This window comes from Schistocerca nitens, chromosome 9 (assembly GCF_023898315.1).
Source record: "Schistocerca nitens isolate TAMUIC-IGC-003100 chromosome 9, iqSchNite1.1, whole genome shotgun sequence".
In the NCBI taxonomy this organism is placed as follows: domain Eukaryota; kingdom Metazoa; phylum Arthropoda; class Insecta; order Orthoptera; family Acrididae; genus Schistocerca; species Schistocerca nitens.
In genome coordinates, this window is record NC_064622.1 from 434,900,390 (window position 1) to 434,921,817 (window position 21,428).

Genomic DNA, 21,428 nt, shown 5'->3' on the forward strand with positions numbered 1-21,428 from the left:
TCGCATAGTTGATCTTCATCAGCAACTATGTCTGTAGCAACAGAACATCCAGTTCACCACGACCCCTCTTACAGATGGGGTCTTAAAACTAGGTCTGCTACATCTTTGATCTTTCCAGCATCAAGAAGATCGTAAAATATACTTTATTCCTGAACCTAGGCTCCAAGAATGCACAGGCTGCAAATTTCTTGCTTTTCTCAATATTTCTGTAGTATTGGTTTAAACCGATCACCAGCGAGTGTACTGAGCAAGGTGCACAGTGGTTAGTACACTGGACTCGCATTCGGGAGGACGACGGTTCAGTCCCGCTTCCGGCCATCCTGATTTAGGTTTTCCACGATTTCCCTAAATCACTCCAGGCAAATGCCAGGATGGTTCCTTTGAAAAGGCATGGCTGACTTCCTTCCCAAATTCGATGAGACCGATGACCTCGCTGTTTGGTCCCTTTCCCCAGACAACCCCACCAGCAAGTGTATAACTTGTGTCACAAGGCTACGTAGGAAACTTCTTTGAATCGATCATTTTCTGGCAGGAAGAAAGTAATCCCTTCCTTAAAACAATCACCTTCAACACCAAAATATATTTGTCTGCACTCATTTCATGTGCCACTATTTGGCATGGCTTCAAAATTGCGCAGGTGTCATGAATTATGAGCCATTCAACAATAAAAGCAGTTCAGGAAGTTGTCTTATCAATATTACAAGGTTTTGAAAATAGGGAACATACCTATACAACTTTAGTTGATTTAACCAAGGCTTTTGAATAAGAAAGGTCCCAGTACAGATCCTTGTGGGATACTTCAAGCACAGCATTTTAATTAAGGATCTAGAAAAATATGGAATAACTGAAACAGAACTATTACTTCTGAAATCATATTTGACAAACAGAAACCAAATGGTCCATATAAACTCAAACAACAAATCTGACCTTCTCAAGGTAAAATATGGAGTCCCACAAGGATATGTACTGGGACCTTTCTTATTCATTGTGTATGTGAATGACCTGCCCAACACATTACCATATAAATCTGTAATGTATGCTGATGACACAACTTTTATCACGTCACATAATTATGTGAATGTGGTCAAACAAATGTGCTCAATGAAGTACTGTCTGCAAGAAGTTAAATTGCTCACACCAAAAATACATCTAATGGCTTTCTTCTGCCAGAGGAGAGCTGCCTTTTCCATCATGAATTTGTTCATTTCTTTAGCCCCAGCAGAGTTTCCCCAAAGAAGTATTCCATAATGCAGATGAGTATGAGCACAAAATTCTTACAGTTCCCAGTCTATACATACTTAAAGCACTTATGCATGCCAAACAGAATGCCCACATGTATGAAAGCAGGTCAGATGTGCACTCATATGAAACCAGAAATAGAAACTTATTAGACATTCCTTGGACACGTTTGAGTAAAATCCGAAATAATTTTTTATATGCCGGCAAAACATTTTACAACAATACATCACATGGAATGAGGGAATTGCATGAGAATAGATTTAAAATGGTGGTAGAGACATGGTTGAAAGAGAAAGCATTCTATAGCATAATGAAAAAATATGATTCTCTATTATTATAAATGTGATTGTGATCAAAGAAAGTGTAATTTATGAATATAACAGAGGGAAACATTCCACGTGGAAAAAATATATCTAAAAAGAAAGATGATGAGACTTACCAAACAAAAGCGCTGGCAGGTCGATAGACACACAAACAAACACAAATATACACACAAAATTCAAGCTTTCGCAACAAACTGTTGCCTCATCAGGAAAGAGGGAAGGAGAGGGAAAGACGAAAGGATGTGGGTTTTAAGGGAGAGGGTAAGGAGTCATTCCAATCCCGGGAGCGGAAAGACTTACCTTAGGGGGAAAAAAGGACAGGTATACACTCGCACACACACACATATCCATCCACACATACAGACACAAGCAGACATATTGCTTGTGTCTGTATGTGTGGATGGATATGTGTGTGTGTGCGAGTGTATACCTGTCCTTTTTTCCCCCTAAGGTAAGTCTTTCCGCTCCCGGGATTGGAATGACTCCTTACCCTCTCCCTTAAAACCCACATCCTTTCGTCTTTCCCTCTCCTTCCCTCTTTCCTGATGAGGCAACAGTTTGTTGCGAAAGCTTGAATTTTGTGTGTATATTTGTGTTTGTTTGTGTGTCTATCGACCTGCCAAAGTGTAATTTATGTCATACAACCATACTGACCTTTTGTATAATCATATACCATATGTTAACTTTTGTGTAATCATTCGTACCACAATCTGTATAACTATGTAACTACTGACCTTATGTATAATCATTTGTATAACCATCTGATGATGCTTATACAACACAACTGTTGTCTACAGGCAAATAAATAAAATAAATAAATAAATAATAAATTCTTCTTCCACAATGGCAGGAAGCTTAGGCCTAGTACAGCAGTCATACTTTTCATAGCGCTTGAAAGCTGATGGAAGCGTTTGATCATTTGTAAAATATCAAGTTTCACCTAGCTGATACATCGTGGATGAGTTTTTCAATCGGGAGGTCATTCGCTGTAAATAGATTCTAAGGGCTGCCATTGCTATAGTGCTTCTTTTGAAGTATTCCATGGTATCTCTCATGATCTTCAGAAAGACTTGTCATGCACACTGCTTCAACACAGATTACACTATTAAGTGTAACGTAAGAGTGAAACAGTCAAATCTAGTAAATTTACTTCACTCGATTGCACTAACAATATCGAAGCATTGTCAAACACAACTGTTGCAATGTTCTCATCAATGTTCCATTCATTTGTGATGCGCTTAAGCTGAACACACAGATTTTCCGCAGTATATCTCCCTGAATACAAAGAACACACTAACAAGATACTCTACATGGTCATACTGTCTGGCAAAATAAAATAGCTGGTAACAGCCATGAAACTGTCTGTATTAAATGATGCCCAACAGTCAGTAATTAGACAGACAGAAGGTGCAAGATGAAGGTATTCTCATATTTTAAGCTGACAAGTCTTACACAGAGAATTAATCAGTGAATGATTTAAAACATTTGTTGACAGGCGTCCACAGTAAGGGTTCACATCTTGAGTGTACTCCACAAATCCAGTGTCCTCAGCCAAGCAGTCTGGCTGTAAATCCATGTAGATCATTTTTGCTAATGTGAGGTCTATTTTCTTCTTTTGAGGAGTCGTTAGTTTTCTTCTGACGAATGCAGTTACAGTCATATGTTCGTTAACCACTGAAATACGTACTTCTGAAAATGGAGTAGCTGGTGATGTTAGAGGAGAGGCAGCTAGATCATGATACCGACTAGAACTCAAAGCACCATCGTGAAACTCAACTCCCCATTCTTCATCACTCTTGTTTCTTCTTTCTAGTGATGAGTCACTTCTCCACCTTGAGGCGAAATCACTGTTGTGCAGTGGTGAAGTGTATGCCATTTTAAACATGCTGTTGGTTTGAACAATGTCCAAGATTTATAAATATCACACACTGCTATGTAATGGTTTTTATCATCTACAGTGAAATAGCTCGACAAAAGGCTATATTTTCGTCTGCCTGATTGACACTGAATTCGAGACACTCAACAATACAACAAAAGAGAATAAAGCATAGCGTGACACAGCCTGTTAGCACTTGGTAGGGCGGGGAAGGTAGTAGAAGCGATCTTCCCTGGCAGTACCACTGACACCGGCACTGCCCTGTATGTACCGTGCAATGGGTACCAGACAATGGCCATGCACAGCCGAGACAGTCACATCACTACACACAACAGTGCTTCAATTGGCAATTGTGCCAATGCCTGGCCCTGCTATTCTGCTCAATATACTTGTGGAAAATGGGCTTGATTGATTTGTGTTCTTGCCCTTACTAGGTAAGGGTTTGCCCTTTAAGATCAATGTTCATATCACAGACCTCTTTATTCTAGCAAATGTTTCACAGATTTATTTTTATAACAGTGCCACTGGCACTGGTGCATTTTAAATCATGGCACCATGCATACAGTGCGGTTCTGGCATCGGTGTCAAAGGATTGTGACAGTGTGTTACATCACTAGTTCTGTGTAATTGTGAGGGCATTATGTCAGAGCTAAATGAATTTGAACTTGGGCTAGTTGTTGGTGCTTCTGTGGTGGGTATTCCATAACCAGGGTAGGTTTTTGGTGATTCAAGAGGCACCATGTAGAAGATTAATATCGCATATAGGGAAAGCAGCAAAACGTAATGCACTAAGTCACAAAGCAGACAAAAACTGTGTGTTGAGTGATTGTGGTGGATAGTATTGAAGAGGATTGTGACAAAAATAAGAGGACGACTGCTGGAAAAGTCACTGTAGTACTGAATGTCGTACCTAACATAGTCAGCACTGAAGCAACATGAAGGGAGCTCCAATAATCTGGTAACTGCTGGCGGGCTGAAGTTCCAAAACAATGCATCAAGTCTTGTTTCATACTGTTTCTAACTTATGGCCACAATCTGTTTGCTGCCAAGAGTGAGAGATGGCAGGGATTTGGTGGTTATTTGGGCAGCCATAGCATGGTATTCAAAGGCCCCATGGTTGCTCTGTAAGGTCTCATTACTGCCAAAGATTATGTGATCATTCTGGCTGATCAGATTCATCCCATGATAAAATATTTGCCCCCGAATGGTGATGCTGTGTTTCAAGATGACAGAACTCCTGTTTAAACTACTCACACAGTTCGTGACTGGTATTGTGAGCATAATAGTGAGTTGTCACAAGTCTCTCAGCCACCACAGTTAGCACATCTCAACATATTTGAGCCTTTGTGGTCTCATCATCGTTACCAGAACTTGCCACTGTTCTGCAGGAGGCTGGTATAAGATTGCCTTTAAGACCACTCATGACCTGTATTAATTGTGTCCAAGATGTCTGGAAGCTGTACCCATCTTATGGGTCTCCTACGTAATAGACAATTTTCCCTTAAAAAAGACAAAGCTTGATGATCAGTAAAAATTATAATTTTATGCCTGAAAATCAGAGTCTGAAATTTCTTTATAGTCCATACTTTGGCCAATAACTCTTTTTTCTGTTGCAGTATAATTTAGCTCATGTTTGTTCAGTGCTCTGATGGCAAATGTTAAGGCACTGTGGGCTCGTAATGTTGGCTCCCACTCACTATGGAACAATTCACAAGCAATTAGATATTCTGATGCATCACTACTAAATCTAAAAGGCTTATCCATATATGGATGCCTTAAGACAGGTGTCTCTGCCAACGTTAACTTAATAATATTGAATTCTTCAGATTGCTCTTCATTCCAAGTCCATTTTGGCTTTTGTTTGAGAAGTATTAGTAGCCTGGGACTGGTCATAGGTTGCCCCTGTGAGTATCTCCTATAAAATTCTGCTAAGACTAAAAATGATCTTAATTGCTTCACATTTCTTGGTTTGGGACAACCTTTGATAGCCCGTTTTTGTTCTGGATCATGTTTTATCCCATTTATGCCTACCATATGTCAAGAAACATTAACTCTTCCCTGCCAAAATGTCATGTAGAAAGCTTAATTGTAAGACCTTTAACATAAAATCTATCCAAAGTTCTTATTGATAGATTAAAATGTTCTTCCAAAGTTTTTGACACTAGTAATATAGCATCTACATAAATAATTAACTCTTTTAGTAGACCATTACCTACTGCTGCATCCAAAGCTCTAATGAATACAGACCACAAAATACTCAAACTCAGTGGTAACACTTTAAATTGATAAGACTTTTACTCATACAAAAGACCATGCATTTTCTTGAATTTCTTTAGTGTGACCTGTCTATACCTCAAGATCAAATCTATGGAGCTAAAATATGTGCTCACTCAAATTTTGTCAGTAATTCATCAATACAGACTGCTCCATCTCATTTTGTTTTTTAACGTTTATTCACCATGTGTATGTCCAGGACTAACCTGACTCTACCACTAGCCTTATGTACCATTATTAGGGGATTATTATATATGCTAAGACTATGTTGAATAACATCATTTTCAAGCATCCTGTCTATCTCCTCCTGCACCAAGGGTCGCATACTCATTGGTATGGGATAAAGTTTACAAAAAATGGTCTATCATCCTTCATTTTAAGGTTACAGGCATGATCTCCTAATACCCCTGCTTTATTTGAAAACACTTTTCCATACCATAACAATATTTCATATAAGTCTTCTTTTTGCTGGTCTGTTAACAAATCAGATTCTAACACTTTTAGCTCTGCTCGTGAGTGTAACAACTTGTAATGCTTCATGTAGCCATTAACCTTAGGTCATATTTTCTGTTACTTATTACTCCCCTGTTCTTAAAGGGTATCATGTATCACTGATGGTTGTAATTACACATCAATTCTTGGGTTGAAAAATCTAAACTTTTATATATGCAATAAGCCAATCAACGCTTAGCAGTAATTGCAAATTGTCATTGGGCACTACTAATGGTGTTTGCATACATGTAAAATTCCCCAGTGTTAAAGGTAAACTTATTTCTTGTTTTATTTGTATTGTTTTAGAACTTGTAATATCAACAATGTATACTATTCTGCGGTATACCATCTCGGGTCTTAATGTTAATAATGATGACTCTGAAACAAGTGTGATTTCACTTCCTGAGTCAACACACATATCTATCTTCTGACGGTTTATTTCTCCTATTGGATTAAAATTATTCTCAGTGTCTTTTAATAGTTGGTATTCTAAAATCCATTCTTTCACTGGTATAGTTTTTGTGAAAGAAACTAGCTGTTTAATGTATGGGCCTTGCTTTACATCAACACATCCTGAATAATGGGCCTGGTTCCAGGATGTTGCCTGTTTCCCATCACTATCATTGGTTGCAACATGTGCACAGAATGAAATTTTCACTCTGCAGCGGAGTGTGTGCTGATATGAAACTTTCTGGCAGATTAAGACTGTGTGTCAGACCGAGACTCGAAGTCGGGACCTTTGCCTTTCGCGGGCAAGTGCTCTACGAACTGAGCTGGTAGAGCACTTGCCCACGAAAGACGAAGGTCCTGACTTTGAGTCTCGGTCCGGCATGCACTTTTGATCTGTCAGGAAGTTTCATATCAGTGCACGCTCCATTACAGAGTGAAAATTTCATTTGGAAACAACCCCAGGCTGTGGCAAAGCCATGTCTCCGCAATATCCTTTCTTCCAGGAGTGCTAGTTCTGCAAGTTTTGCAGGAGAGCTTCTGTGAAGTTTGGAAGGTACGAGACGAAGTACTGGCAGAAGTTGGGCTGTGAGGACAGGTCGTGAGTTGTGTGTGGGAAGTTCAGTTGGTAGAGCACTTAGCTGCAAAAGGCAAAGGTCCCAAGTTCGAGTCTTGGGCTGGCACACAGTTTTAATCTGCCAGGAAGTTTCAGCATCTGCATGTTTGAGGTTTTCAATAGGTGCTGTGTTTGTTGCCCACTTTTTGGGCAAGAATCTGACAAAAATTTATTTCTCTTTTCTTTTGAAATCTATTGTTCTTAGTACTTGCTCTTTTTGTGTCACCATTTTGATTCCCATTCGAGTCTCTGTGACTGAAATCATCATGTTCTTTGTTCATTGCATCTAGACTTTCCACAAACATAAAAAAAATCATTCATTGTGGACCATCCCATATATAGAATCTCTTCTACTGGATTACTAAATATTTTGATCATGTTAAGTGCCATTCAGTATATTTCTGAAACTATCTCAGGAACTGTTATAGTATTTAGGATGTAACAACTTTAATGTTAACTTCTACTGAATTCCCTGAGACCAATATTACTTCTTAAACTTTTGATGAAAATTGGGCCAGGATTATAACTCCTCAGAGTAGACTGTTCCCCATTCTGCCACATAACAAACTAAATAACTTAGTGCAAAGTCTATCTTTTTTGTGGCAGGCATCTTGAAAATACTCTCAGGAAGTACGGTGGGTGTACATATCTATCTGGCTTGAAACTTAGACAAATTCATGGCACTCCCTAATTGCAACTCTTCTACTAAATTTAGGCTTGGGTACTATTCCCCTGCTCTCCTGATTTTAGTGCCTGTCAGGTTTCAGCAATTTTGTCACATAATTTTTTAAACTCCTCCCTTTGTCTAGTAGTATCATCCCTGCATGAGTTAATACTACTCAAATTCTTGGTGTTTTCTTGAAACTTCTGGTCTTCTAAAGCCTATAACTTTCCCTCCAAACCAATTGTAGATTCATTTGGCACAATAGTGCCACTGGACACACTGTGACATTCCAACACTTTGATACATGTGCATGCTTCTGAGATTCATTCCTTAATATCTTCACATTCATGTTCTGCAAATCCTCTGACCTCCTCCACATTTCCATGAAGCTCCTTACCATATTCATCTACTTCCTTCCACACTAAGTCACACTGATGAAATCTTTCTATGTACTTCTTCAGAAAAAATGGTAACCTTCTGTTGCAGTTCTTCACACTCTTGCTCCTCGATGGTACTGATCACCTCTTCATTCTGTAGCTTAGAACTTTCATCAAAACTTTTATGTAAACTTTGGATTTCCTCCCTTGGCTCAGTTTTTACATTTTAGTTATGTCTTTTCATTTCTTCAATGCAACATTGGAAGTGTTGTAACAGCTTTTCATGCCTCCTCCTAGCCTCTTCGCCTCTCTTTTGTGACTCTTCTTGAAAGACACAAAACCACTCAGGAAATTCTGATATCATTTTCCTTGTAATCACAGGCATACACTAAGTCACCAGTCAAATAATGACTTGAATGGTATTGACATCTTTCACAAAAAGTTTCTTAAACAGTACTATGATCCGCAAAGGTATGCCGTTCCAAATGTCAGTGTGAAAACTGTTGTTCACTCAGACTGATGAGAGGAAACTGTATCACAGTGTCAATGACCTGCGTCACAGCATCAGCAAGTTGAACAGAGTGGTGGCAGGCAGTGGCATGATGTACAGCTTTTTGCATCAGCCCAAAGCAGCTCACTATGCCTGCTCTCGGATCAATGTGGGCCCTTGTAATTGTGTGTGCTGGTCTTCCAGCACATACTTCAGCCACATAATATTTGCAGCCACTCCTCATCTTCATAATTTTAAATTTCAAAAACACCTTAGCTCTTACTTGTGTGAGTGACTTCTTATTTGGCGAGCAAAAACCATAGTCTATGGCTCAATAGCCTCTTGTTATTTTGTAACTAATGTTGATGATTGCCCTTGGCAATGCCATATTTCTTCGAATAGCCTTCTCTTCTTCAGCTCTTATTCACTTATTGCACTATGCCCTGTTCATAATGGTCGGCATAATGCAGTGTTTATCGTGTTCCTTGGTGCTGCTGTGCTTCACCATACTTGATATCAGATGTAACAGTTTCTCTTCAGCTAGTTGAATGTAAAGTATATTAAAACAGGACTGACAGCCACTTTTAATAAAAGTTATGAGCTGAAACTGCTAGTCAGTTCCAACTGGACTTCTCACCATGCTCAGCAACTACTTTTCCAAAGTGCAAGTGCTTGACTAGAAGAGAGGGTTTCCGCTATCTTTAGCTGTATAAATTACTTTTGATGGTGACTTTACTTTAAATGCTGTATTTTCTTCCATAAACTTTCACAATTACAATTAGCAACCATATAACAACAACTTCTAATCTGGACCTTCACCCATTAATCAACCAGTCGCTTTCGTGTCTTTGCTAGTATTGACATTCTTGGAGAGGTTTGATTGCGTATTCTATGGTGGCCCCTCCAAAGCACCTTCAACTTGCAGCAGTAAGTGTAGACACCCGCTCACCATTCAGACAGCACACCCAGGTGGCGCATTATCTCACTTGACTCTGTACAAAGAGACACCTCTTGTCAGTGTACTATTTTTACAATGTCCCTCTAAGCTATATATGTCTCCTGTATTTTGTTCATGCAGCTTTCCTCAATACTTTAAAGAGCCTAAGGTGTGCCGTGACCTTCCCCATGAAAGGTTATGGGATACCACAAGTGAACAACTGATTTAGTGATCAGTTGCTAGCAGCAATAAAGAATCAGGAAGGGAATCTTACACTAAAATTGGAATATCAGAAATACATAATAATGTTCAAAGATAAAATGGAATTTGGGCTTTTAAGGAAAAAATGGAAAGCCTTGTAGAGGGAATGGGGTGGTAAACTGAGGAATTAAAACTGGATTTGAAGGGCAATGTTGACAAGATTTCTAAGATCAGGAAAAATTTCCAAGAAGAACTGTCAGGATCTAGAATTGAAATAACAGAAACAATTGAAGAGACAAAACCATAAATTGGTGGTAAGACAGTCTGATGTGGAAGTCTCATCAAAAGAAAGAGCAGAAGTGTTGGATAATGCTGTAAGAAAAGAGGTTCCCCTATGCAAGAGAGGATAAGATGAAATTAAAGATTTCTGTGGTTGTCTGGTCCTGGAGCACACTAACTGTTGTAAATGGAAAGTATAGCTGTACATGAGAACCACTTTACCAATTTAGAATTTGATCCAAAGAGAAGTTTACATTATGTAGCACTTATTAATGAGTTACAAGGGGAATTTGCAGAAGACTGGTCACAAATGGATAACCTTAAATGAACAGAGGATTGTTTGAAAACAAAAAAAAAATATTGAATGGTGTTCATATATACCAGAGATATGAAAGTTTTCAGGAATTTGACAAGACACATTTGAAGAAGTATTGGTGTAAGAAAAAAAAAAAGATGTATAAAGATCTTTCACAAGGACACCTCATTACATAGGGCAGGTGTGGAGATCTAGGAAGCATTACTGTGAAAATTCAAGCAAGACACAGATAACAGTGATACGATAGACACTTTAACGGAGAAATTGCCAATTAATAAAAGATGTTATAGTGTGCCCATGAATTTATAAAGACAGCAGGTGAAGTTGACAGGTGGGATGTAAATAGTTATGGACATGATTTCAGGCAATATGAGGAGCCTTAAGATAACAAGACACACATTAATGGGATGAGTAAGTGTCCACATTGAATAGGGTCACAATGAATAACCCAAATGTAATGTAAAATAGTACCTTAATAATAATAGAAGGAGGCATTCCACTAAAGTGGAAAAGATTACACTTGGTCAAGAGAGAAGGGAAAGTATTTGTGAATATCCAAGGGGAAAAATGCAAAAGTTACAGATAAATAGAATGAAAGTGCCAAGTTTGAATGTATGCTAAAGGTAGCTCATATAGGAGCAGAGTTAAAAAAATATAGGAAGGAAGAGATTCAATAGGAGGAAAATGAGAATAACAAAGTGGAGGAGGAGGAAAATGAGAATGAAGAAAGTAGTGGGAATGGAGGTAGCAGTGAGGATAGTGATGACAACAGTGAAGTGCACAATGATGAAGGAAGTAGTTAAAGAAAAAAGGAATTGTATTCAGAATGAATCTATGATACACAATGGCATTGCTCAAGGTGAGACTGGTAATAATGTGCTAAAAGACAGTATGAGTATTGCAGATCTATTGAATTCTTTAGAAAATATGGCAGGAGAGTAAGTGATAGTAGAAGACAGTGAGTGAATGCTATGAGAGAAAGCACCTAAGATTCTCTTGCACAAAGAAAGGTAAGTGATGAGTGGTTACAAGAGGCTATAAAGAAATGTCTACTCCATGAGGAGGAGGAGGAGCAGGAGGTTGTTGATTGAAGTAAGTCTGTTGGACAGCCACAAGTGTGCATAGAGCCAAGGCCTTTAATAGATTACGGGAGTGAGGAAATGCAGGTAGAATACAGTTTTATGGCAATTCCTAAACATTATGTGTGCATTGTTATTGATTTGGACAGGTTAGTTAAACATAAAGCACAAATAAACCTTCAAAAGCATTATTTAACCTTTAAAGTTGAGTGAGTGGTTGCAGTATCAGAATTAAGAAACTAGTACTCACAAAGTTTATTAACTGTTAAGTTAACTTATAATGGATGTTCAAGATAAAGTTTATACCACAAACTGAGAAGAGAAATAATAGGGAAAGTGTCATCTAAACAACTTAAAACTTCAACATTTATTCGCTAGCAAAATATTCATACAAACTTCTTAAACAATATTTATAAGGCAGCCTTTTTCCTTATCTATTATGTTTCTTTTCCTTTCTTTCAAAATAGCAAATAACATCAAAACATCTGTATTTTTCTTGTTTAATAGAGCTGATTGTTAAAAAAAGCATTTATTGCAAATTGCTTCATCTATTTATGTTCTTATTTAGGTACAGTGTAGACTTTTTCTCTGTCTAGGTATTTTAAAATTTAAATCATTTTTCAGTTTCTGACACCTGGCCTCTCTCTTGTGGAAGAATACTCATAGAAAATATAAACAAGTCATAATACAACATATGCAATTTGTTATGAAGATAGGGAAAAATAATGGAATAAACACTGTAACAACACAAAAACATGACATCTGCTACATCAGATATTCATTCCAAAGAAACCTTAATCCTGACGTCGCATTCCATTCCGTTGACAGCCTGTGTGAATATAGTAATTTGAATAATCAGCGAGAAATGTTTTGATATTCCATTCCGCTTAGTTCCGTTCAATCAAATGGGAATCAACTTTTGATCTGACAAGCTGCCCCCAGCCCTGGCAATGTATTCTCGACATTCTTAATTGTTTCGGTTAGTTTATCATCATCCTTTGCATCACATACATGACATAGGAATTGTCATAATTCTGTATGGCATACCTATGCCCAGTGCAATTCTACAAAATTAATATAATAAATATAAAATGAACATTTTATAATGTATTAAAAAAAACTGATACAATGAACTAATGCTGCAGTAGCCACCAGAAAGATCGCGGGAGGCGCACATCGGCACGGCGCGTCACGGACGGTAGTTGCCGCAAATAGAGTCCCATCCACCAGAGGGCACGCGAGAATTCGGCCGCGACCTCTGCCAGCGGAACAACAACAACTCAGGCAGCACGGGCCTTGCCCAGTCAGTTCACATCTCGTGTTGCGTCGTTGTTCCGGTTTCACGGCTTATCCGCGGCATGGAGGATTTAGTGCGGGTTTTGGTTGAGCAGCAGACGGAGCTCATGACCACCATTAAACAAGTGCTACCGGCGTTGCTCTCCACGCCGTCGGCTCCGGCGCCGTTTCCTCCTCCCTTTCCCCCGTATGACGAGACGGCAGAGGATTGGGACGCATATGAACATCGCCTTCGGCAGCATTTCCAGGCGTTTCATGTTGCCGATGCGCACGTATGTCGTGCTCTTTTCTTGTCTTGGATATCTCCCTTGCTGTATCAAGTTTTGCGGCAGCTAGCGCTGTTGCAGGAACCCTCGTCCTTGTCTTTTGACGCATTGTGTTCCTTACTGTCTTCATATTATCGCCGCCGTACGCGTGTTGTGGCGGCTAGGGTCGAGTTCTATCAATGCAAGAAACAGCCCCATCAGTCTTACCGGGCGTGGGCCGCTACCCTGCACGGTCTTAGTCGCAAGTGTCGTTTGGTCACGGAGCAGTCGCGAGAGTCGTATGCCCACGTTATGGTGCGCGACGTCATTGTTCGTTCGGCCCCTGATAGGGAGGTCCGGCAACGGGCCCTGCAGTTAGAAGACCCTTCCCTCGAGGAAGTCCTGTCCATTGCTCAATCGTATGAAGTCTCTCACGCCGCCGGTCAATAGCTGGAAGCGTGGTGCGACGTCGCGGCGGTTCAGGGCGGCGCGGTCGCGTCCGGGGTGGACGACGTGCGAGCGGTACAATCCGGCCGTTACGGCCGCTCCCGCACGGCGCGTAAACAGAGTTCCGGCCGCCGGCCCCTGTTACCGTCCTGTGCGTCGTGCTATATACATCACGATCGGTCGGAGTCCCCCAGCGTTGGGCAAATGTAATAAAAAAGGACACATTGCTAAAGTTTGCCGCTTAGCCTCGAAAGACTCGAAGGAAGCAGTTACAGAGGATATGGACGTTGACATTCAGGAAGTTTCATCGGGCCAGGCTCCCGACGCATCGGCCCACAAACTCTTTATCGAGGTGTCGGTCCGGTCGCGCCGATTACAACTGCAAGTAGATACGGGCGCGGCGGTTTCTTTGTTGAATGCACAAACTTACTCCGACCTTGGATCGCCCCCGTTGGCGCCAGTTTACCGGCGTCTACGCGGTTATGGTAAACAGTTCATTCCCCTACTGGGTCAATTCACTACCGACGTGACTTACATATCAGTCACTCGGCCTATTACTTTTATTGCTGCGAGCTCCGCTAACCTTTTTGGCTTGGATGCCTTTCAAGCTTTCGGGTTTTCTATCACTGACACCGTACAGTTGGTCTCCGAAGACGTTCCCTATCAATCATTAGAATCTTTGATCTCTGACTTTCCGGATATCTTTGAGGAGGGCCTGGGGCGTGTTTCAGACTTTGAAGCTCACTTAACGTTGAAGGCATCGGCTCGCCCGCGTTTTCTACGCACGAGGCAGATCCCCTTGGCTCTCCGCCCTCAGGTAAAAGAAGAGCTAGACCGGCTGACAGCCCTAGGGGTCGTTCTTCCCATTTCTTCTAGTGAGTGGGCTTGTCAGGAAACCCTCGGGAAAATTACGTCTTTGTGGCGATTTCAAGGCCACCATTAATTCCCAATTGGTGGTGGACACCTATCCTTTGCCTCGTGCTGATGAATTGTTCTCCGCCGTAGCGGGAGGCCAATATTTTTCGAAAATCGATCTTTCGGAGGCTTATCATCAGATACCTCTTGATGAGGACTCCAAACGCCTGGCGGTTGTCAACACCCCGTTTGGCCTTTACCAATACCAGAGATTGGCCTTCGGAATATCCAGTGCCCCGGCGATATTCCAGCGTTATCTTGAGCACGTCACGTCGACAATCCCTCATTGTATTAATTACCTGGACGACATAATTGTCACGGGCCGCAGCATGAAGGAACACTTGCACAACCTTCGCACCCTCTTTCTCAAATTCAGGTCCGTGGGCTTGCGTTGCAACCTGCGTAAGTCAAACTTCTTCCAACCATCCATTGAGTATGTGGGCTACACAATCTCTCGGCACGGCGTCCAGCCACTAGGAAGTTTGGTCCAAGGTATCGTCGACCTTCTGCGGCCCACTTCGCTGAAGGAGTTACAAGCTTTTTTAGGCAAGATTGCCTATTATCACTGGTTCATTCCCAGGACTTCCACCATCGCCCGCCCCCTGTACTGCCTTCTGCGCAAGGGTGTTCCTTTTGATTGGTCGCCTGCATGCGAGTGAGCGTTCACCTCGTTGAAAGGCCTCCTCACGTCAGCGCCGTGTTTGGCTACTTTTGACCCCCATAAGCCGTTGGTCCTGGCTACAGATGCTTCACAGTATGTGGTAGGGGCGGTCCTGGCCCATCGCAACTCAGATGGTTCCGAGCAGCCACTGGCGTTTGCGTCTAAAACTCTTAGTCCCGCACAGGCCCATTACTCCCAGGTGGAAAAAGAGGCCTTGGCCATTGTCTACGCTGTTACCAAGTTTCACCCTTTCTTGTATGGCACGAAGTTTCAGTTAATCACTGACCATAAGCCGTTAATATCGTTATTTGGCCCCGCCTCTCAGATTCCGGGTAGGGCAGCTCACAGACTACAGCGCTGGGCCTTGTTCCTCTCTAAGTACCATTATGACACTCATTTTCGTCCTACTGGACAGTATGCCAACGCAGACACTCTTTCCCGTCTTCCGGTGGGCCCGGATCCCAAGTTCGATTGAGAGGAGATTATGTGTTTTCATTTGGATGTGGCGTCCCGCAAAGCAGTTGATGGCTTCCCGATCACTAGTTCTCGAGTCGCCAGAGAAATGGCAGCTGACCCGGTTCTCCGGCAAGTGGTTCACCTCATTCAGCAGGGGTGGTCATCCCGCCCTCCAGGCCGGGCCTCGGACCCTCTTCGTAATTATTTTGATCTACGAGACCGCCTCTCCGTCTTGGAAGGAGTTCTCCTTCTGACTACCGATGATACAGCTCCTAGCGTGGTTGTTCCTGCAAGTTTGCGAAGGGAAGTCCTCACGTTATTACATGAGGGGCACTGGGGTATTTCCCGTACTAAAACCTTGGCTCGCAGACATGTGTACTGGCCCGGTATTGACAGAGAAATTGAGCACTTGGTGGCTGCCTGTTCCCAGTGTGCGAGCCAACAGGCATCTCCCAGGTCAGCGTTCTCTTCATGGCCGCCTGCAACCCAGGCATGGGAACGTGTTCACATCAATTTTGCGGGCCCGTTTCTCAATGGCTTTTGGCTCATTGTCCTTGATGCTTATTCCCGATTTCCATATGTGGTTCGCTGCTCCTCAACCACTTCAGAAGTTGCAATCCAGGCACTAGCAAAAATCTTTTCTGTGAAAGGTCTGCCAATCACCCTGGTCTCGGACAATGGACCGCAGTTTATTTCGCAGACCTTCCAGGATTTTTGTAGGCGCTTCGGTATTCGGCACGTTTGCTCTCCCCCCTTCCATCCACAATCGAATGGGGAAGCCGAGCGCATGGTGCACACGTTTAAGACACAGATGAAAAAGTATGTGCACGAATTTCCTGCGGAGGAGGCGTTGATGTTTTTCCTGACGGCATACCGGACCACACCTATGGGAGAACGCAGCCCCGCAGAGCTCCTCCATGGGCGCCAACCTAGGACTCCGCTGCACCTCCTTCAGCCCAGTCCTCACCAGTCTTCGCAAAACAGAGTACCCGGCTTTCCACCGGGTATGTCGGTCTGGCCACGTGGATTTGGTCGCAATCCACATTGGATACCGGCGGTGGTCCTGCGCCGAAATGGCCGCCGGCTCTATACCTTGCAGACGGGGGACCGGGAGGTACGTCATCACCAAAATCATCTTCGTCCACGTTTGGGCCCCCACCCTCCGACCCCTCGGGCACCAGCTTCCCCATTGCCGGCACCTGTGTTGGTTTCTCAGGGGACGCTACCACCCCTCCCCCCTATGATTCCGCCGCACTGCGATGGCTCTCAGCCTTGGCAGCCTCCAGTCGCTCCAGCACCGGCATCGCCATCTTTAGTGATGCCCCAGCGAGAGCCGGCCCCTCTCGCAGGCCTGGTTTCTCAGCAGGCTGGTTCACCTGTGGTCGTCCCTTCCCCATTGTCCCCGCCACTGGGTCTTGACCCTCCCGGGGTGAACCAGGATCCAGAGTGCAATGGCCTGTCTCCCGTTCTGTCCCGGGTTCCAGTGGTGGGACGACGGGGGCCTCTTCGTGTGGGTCACTTCCAGCCATATTCGAAGGTTCCGGCTCGAGGGTTGGCAGATCCCCTCGACTCCAGCCTTCCGATGGACGTGGAGGTTGTCACTCCTGCACGACGCTCCACCTTCCGACGCAGTGGATCACAGTGACTTCACCCCCCGAAGGAGGAGGAGTGCAGTAGCCACCAGAAAGATCGCGGGAGACGCACATCGGCACGGCGCGTCACGGACGGTAGTTGCCGCAAATAGAGTCCCATCCACCAGAGGGCACGCGAGAATTTGGCCGTGACCTCTGCCAGCGGAACAACAACAAAAACAACTCAGGCAGCACGGGCCGTGCCCAGTCAGTTCACATCGGGCATGCCTATGAGACAGTTCTCGGTCTACTCTGAAGTGCGACGGAAAATGTGAACCGTGTTATTACAAATGCATTGCTCTTATACATGTTCTCTGAACAAGTAAATAATGATTTGACATATACTTTGAGAAACACATTTATCACCTCATTCAGAGTTAAAAGTCTATCCAAACAAAATATAAAATTGACAATGAGAACACCATGATTCACATGATGATGAAGGAAATACAAATATTTCTTTGTGTTGGCACCAATATGATGCTAACACTGAGCAGGAACAGTTGTTTACTGTTTATTTGTGCAATTTTGAAGTGTGTGACAAAATGAACGATCACATCAAGTTTGACGTTCTTAGTGTATTACCATTTCTGAATCCAAAAAATTCACTGAAATTTATAGACAAGACAACTGAAGTTTTTCGAAATAAGGTGAATGAAGCTTCAGTTCGAAAACGGTGCATCATGTTTACTGACGGAACAAATATTCATGATAAAGAATGATCGGGTGTACCTTCTGTTGTGACTGGTGAAAGATATGCTTTGGCAATTTAACATGGTGGCTTCCACACCAAATGATGGATGTTTCACTGCCAGGACACTCCAGTCCATGGCAAGCTCTGCTCAGGCTACTGGCACACAAACAGTATCAGGCATGTGAGAAGATCGTAGTATGGGCCAGTATAAATGCAGTGGATACAGCTATGTAAACTTGATTAGCCAACATAAATACATGCCTCTGCCTTCGACCTTACTCTCTCTGTCTGCACAGTCCAAAGATTGTTCTCTTCTTGTGGTGAAGGGTCTCGGAATACTGTGTCAAAACTGATACATTCACAAAAACCTCCACATGGAGTGTGGAGCAGTGTGGGTTGTTTTAGTCATATGTGTGGCTGATACAGGTGTGTTTGACTAACGATGTTAAGGTTGGTGCGCAAGTGGACACAGCTGGACCATTTCTTGAGTAATTGTCATAATTGATGTGTAAGTTGTAAATGCACCATGGCACCGGGTGCTGCAGCAGATGTCGTGAGCAGTCGTAGCGTGGCCTGGACAGCAAAGCTTGGGCTGATGGTAGAACAGCAAGGGATTGGGGAAGGAAGGTGCAACATGCTTTGGTTGACAGTAATGTCAACCAAGATGTCATTCTATGAATGCTGTGCATACAGAAAATCTTGTTATACCCATGTCAGCTTTAGCGAGGAGATAGGGACTGCTGCGGGCTTGCTGTGAAGCAAGATAACAAATGTCTGCAGCCTCATTGGAGTACCCGATATGGGCCAGTCTATGGCAGTTGCAGGGCTGCCCGAACTGTATTCTCCCTCGCCACAAATTTGCAAGTAGAGAGCTCTTTCTGTATGAATGTCTTGAGGACTGAATGGGAAGTTGGAGGTGGCAAGTGCATCTTGTGAATGTGGTGACGGATGCACTGTATGAGCACCAGTAGATCCTGTTGAAGGACGTCAATAATAGGTTTACAAAGTCAGCAGGTTGGACTAGTGGTCCCCATACAGCACTTCTAATAGGGGGGCACGTTAGAGGAGAAACCAGGGCAGTAGTTTGGATCACGAACCAGTGTGGCACATTTAGGCTGCCTTCGTGGTCTTGTGCCACCTCCGTATCAGGCTATTGCTCTCCGGGTGATACACTTTTGTCTGTGCATGGGTAGTCCCACACAGCCGGCACAGGGCATTGAATAGACCCTTCTTGAACAGGCAGCCCTGATCAGACGTGACCGACTTGGGTGTGCCAAAACAAGTGAAGGTGCATGCTGATTCAGTGGTGATGTCATGTAGAGGAATTGCTTCAACCCAATGAGACATTTATTTGATGATGGAAAATGCATAATGGAATCGAAGAGGATGTGATGGAATTTTGTCTTGGGAACCGGGAACTGTCTGAGTTGCGGGTGGATATAGAAATTCATTTTTGTACATTGGCATGTATGGCAACTCTGCACCCAATGACGGCAGTCACGCTTGATGTTGGGCCACACAAACCAGTCTGTCACTAATCATACCAATGCTTTGATACCCAGATGGCTACAGTTGTGTAGTTTGTCAAACATTTGTCAGCTCATGGTGAGCAGAGCTATGGACTATGGTCTGTCTTGAGAAAATTCACAACATAATGTCTTATTAGTGGAAGGCAGAGTGCTACGTTTGATCTGCAGGTCTGTAGTGTATTGTTGAGGAGATCCATTATGATGGAGTCTTGCTTGCTCATCTGCCATAAGTTCATAATTGTACTGCAGGGATATCGCACAGATTAGGGACAGATAATAGATGATGATGTTATCTGTGATGTATATGTGGTGCATGTCAGTAGCATACTTCGCAATGAGTCTAAGTGTGTGTACCACCAAGGGCTGGAATCTTGGGAGAGATTTATAATGGCACTGATCAGTGACTTGTGGTTGGTGTTTATAGTCACCTGACGCCATTCAGTAACTTCCCAAGAATGTCTGACAGCCATGTACACTATGAAAAGCAGACAGTCGAAAGCCGACGATTTAGACTGAGACTATAAAAGTTTCTTGTTTGAGGTACTCAGCAACCTGCTGAAGTATCGCGCCCCCCCCCCCCCCACACACACACACAGAGAGAGAGAGAGAGAGAGAGAGAGAGAGAGAGATGGTTTCTCGTAAGCTATTCTTTGCTTTATGGAATACCTCAGACATCTCCTCTGCCTAGTCGATTTTCCTCTTACCCTGCTTGTCCTTGCCTGATAAACTGAAGCTTGGCAGCATGTGGGAGATATCTGCAATAAAAAGTGGGAATCCCAAGTGAAAGATGTAAGCCATGGTAAGTTTTGTGTGGTTGGCTTAATGCCAGATGCATTAAGTGTGTGACCAAGAAATGTTACTTCCAACTGATATAGATGTGACTCAGCATCATTGATGATAACGCCACACTGCTGCAGTGCAGCTAGAACTTGTTCTAAGTTAAGCACGTGTTCCTCTAAGGAATGTGAGAAAACCAAAATATAGCCAAGATATGTATCGCAAAACAAAAACGCTAGAGGAGGCCCTCAACAAACCGCTGCCATGTTCGTGCAGAATTTTTTTAAGTCACATGGCGTAAAGAAGTATTAGCAAAGTCCAAATGGTGCTATGATGGCAGTTTGTTGTATGCCGCCAGAGTGCATCAGAATCTGTAGATATATGTACTTGCAGTCGATGACACTAAAGATTGTTGCACCTGTGAATGCATGCATAAAGTCTTGGAGATTTTGGACTGGGTAGTTGTCATGGATTGTTCTATAGTTAAGAACTAGGTGGTCGCCACAGAGTCTTGTTGTATGGTCTTTCCTGGGAACAAGTTTAATTCTTTATGCTCAGGGGCTGTCAGATTGGTGGATAGAACCTGCTTATACAAGTTCATAAATGGTGGTTTTAGCTGTCTGTAAATCTGTGGGACACAGGCAACGAGGCTTGTGTCTGATGGTGGACCATCTGTTGTCACAGTCATTTGGATCGTACTGCCGCATACTGCACATGCCTAAGCTTGAGTATTGACAGTGGCTGGGGCTTGATGCACCATTTACTAACACTGCAGGTAGCGGCGTGCTAACCTTGAAGTGTGTGTTGTTGTCAGATGGCAGTAGCTGAGGCAAGCACTGCAATGAGGCTGGTGTGGGAGCAGATGGCAAGGAGGAGGGAGATATCTTGATACAGTGGCCAGTTTGAAGTGATTGTTGACATCTGGCATTTGCTTGTGGTGCAGCAGAATGCCTAATAAGTCCAGAGGGGGGGTTCGCGGTGAACGGTGCCATCCCGTACATCAAAGCTGGCTGTTGTGAAGTGAGCTTAATTACATGTGTGTGTGCTGTTAAAAGTTCAGCTTCCGCAGTGTTGATGTAGTAGCGGAGGTCGGAATTTTTGTTGTGAAGTAATCGTGCTTCCATGATGCAGTCAATGTACTGCTCTGAGAGGAGAAAATGCTTTGAA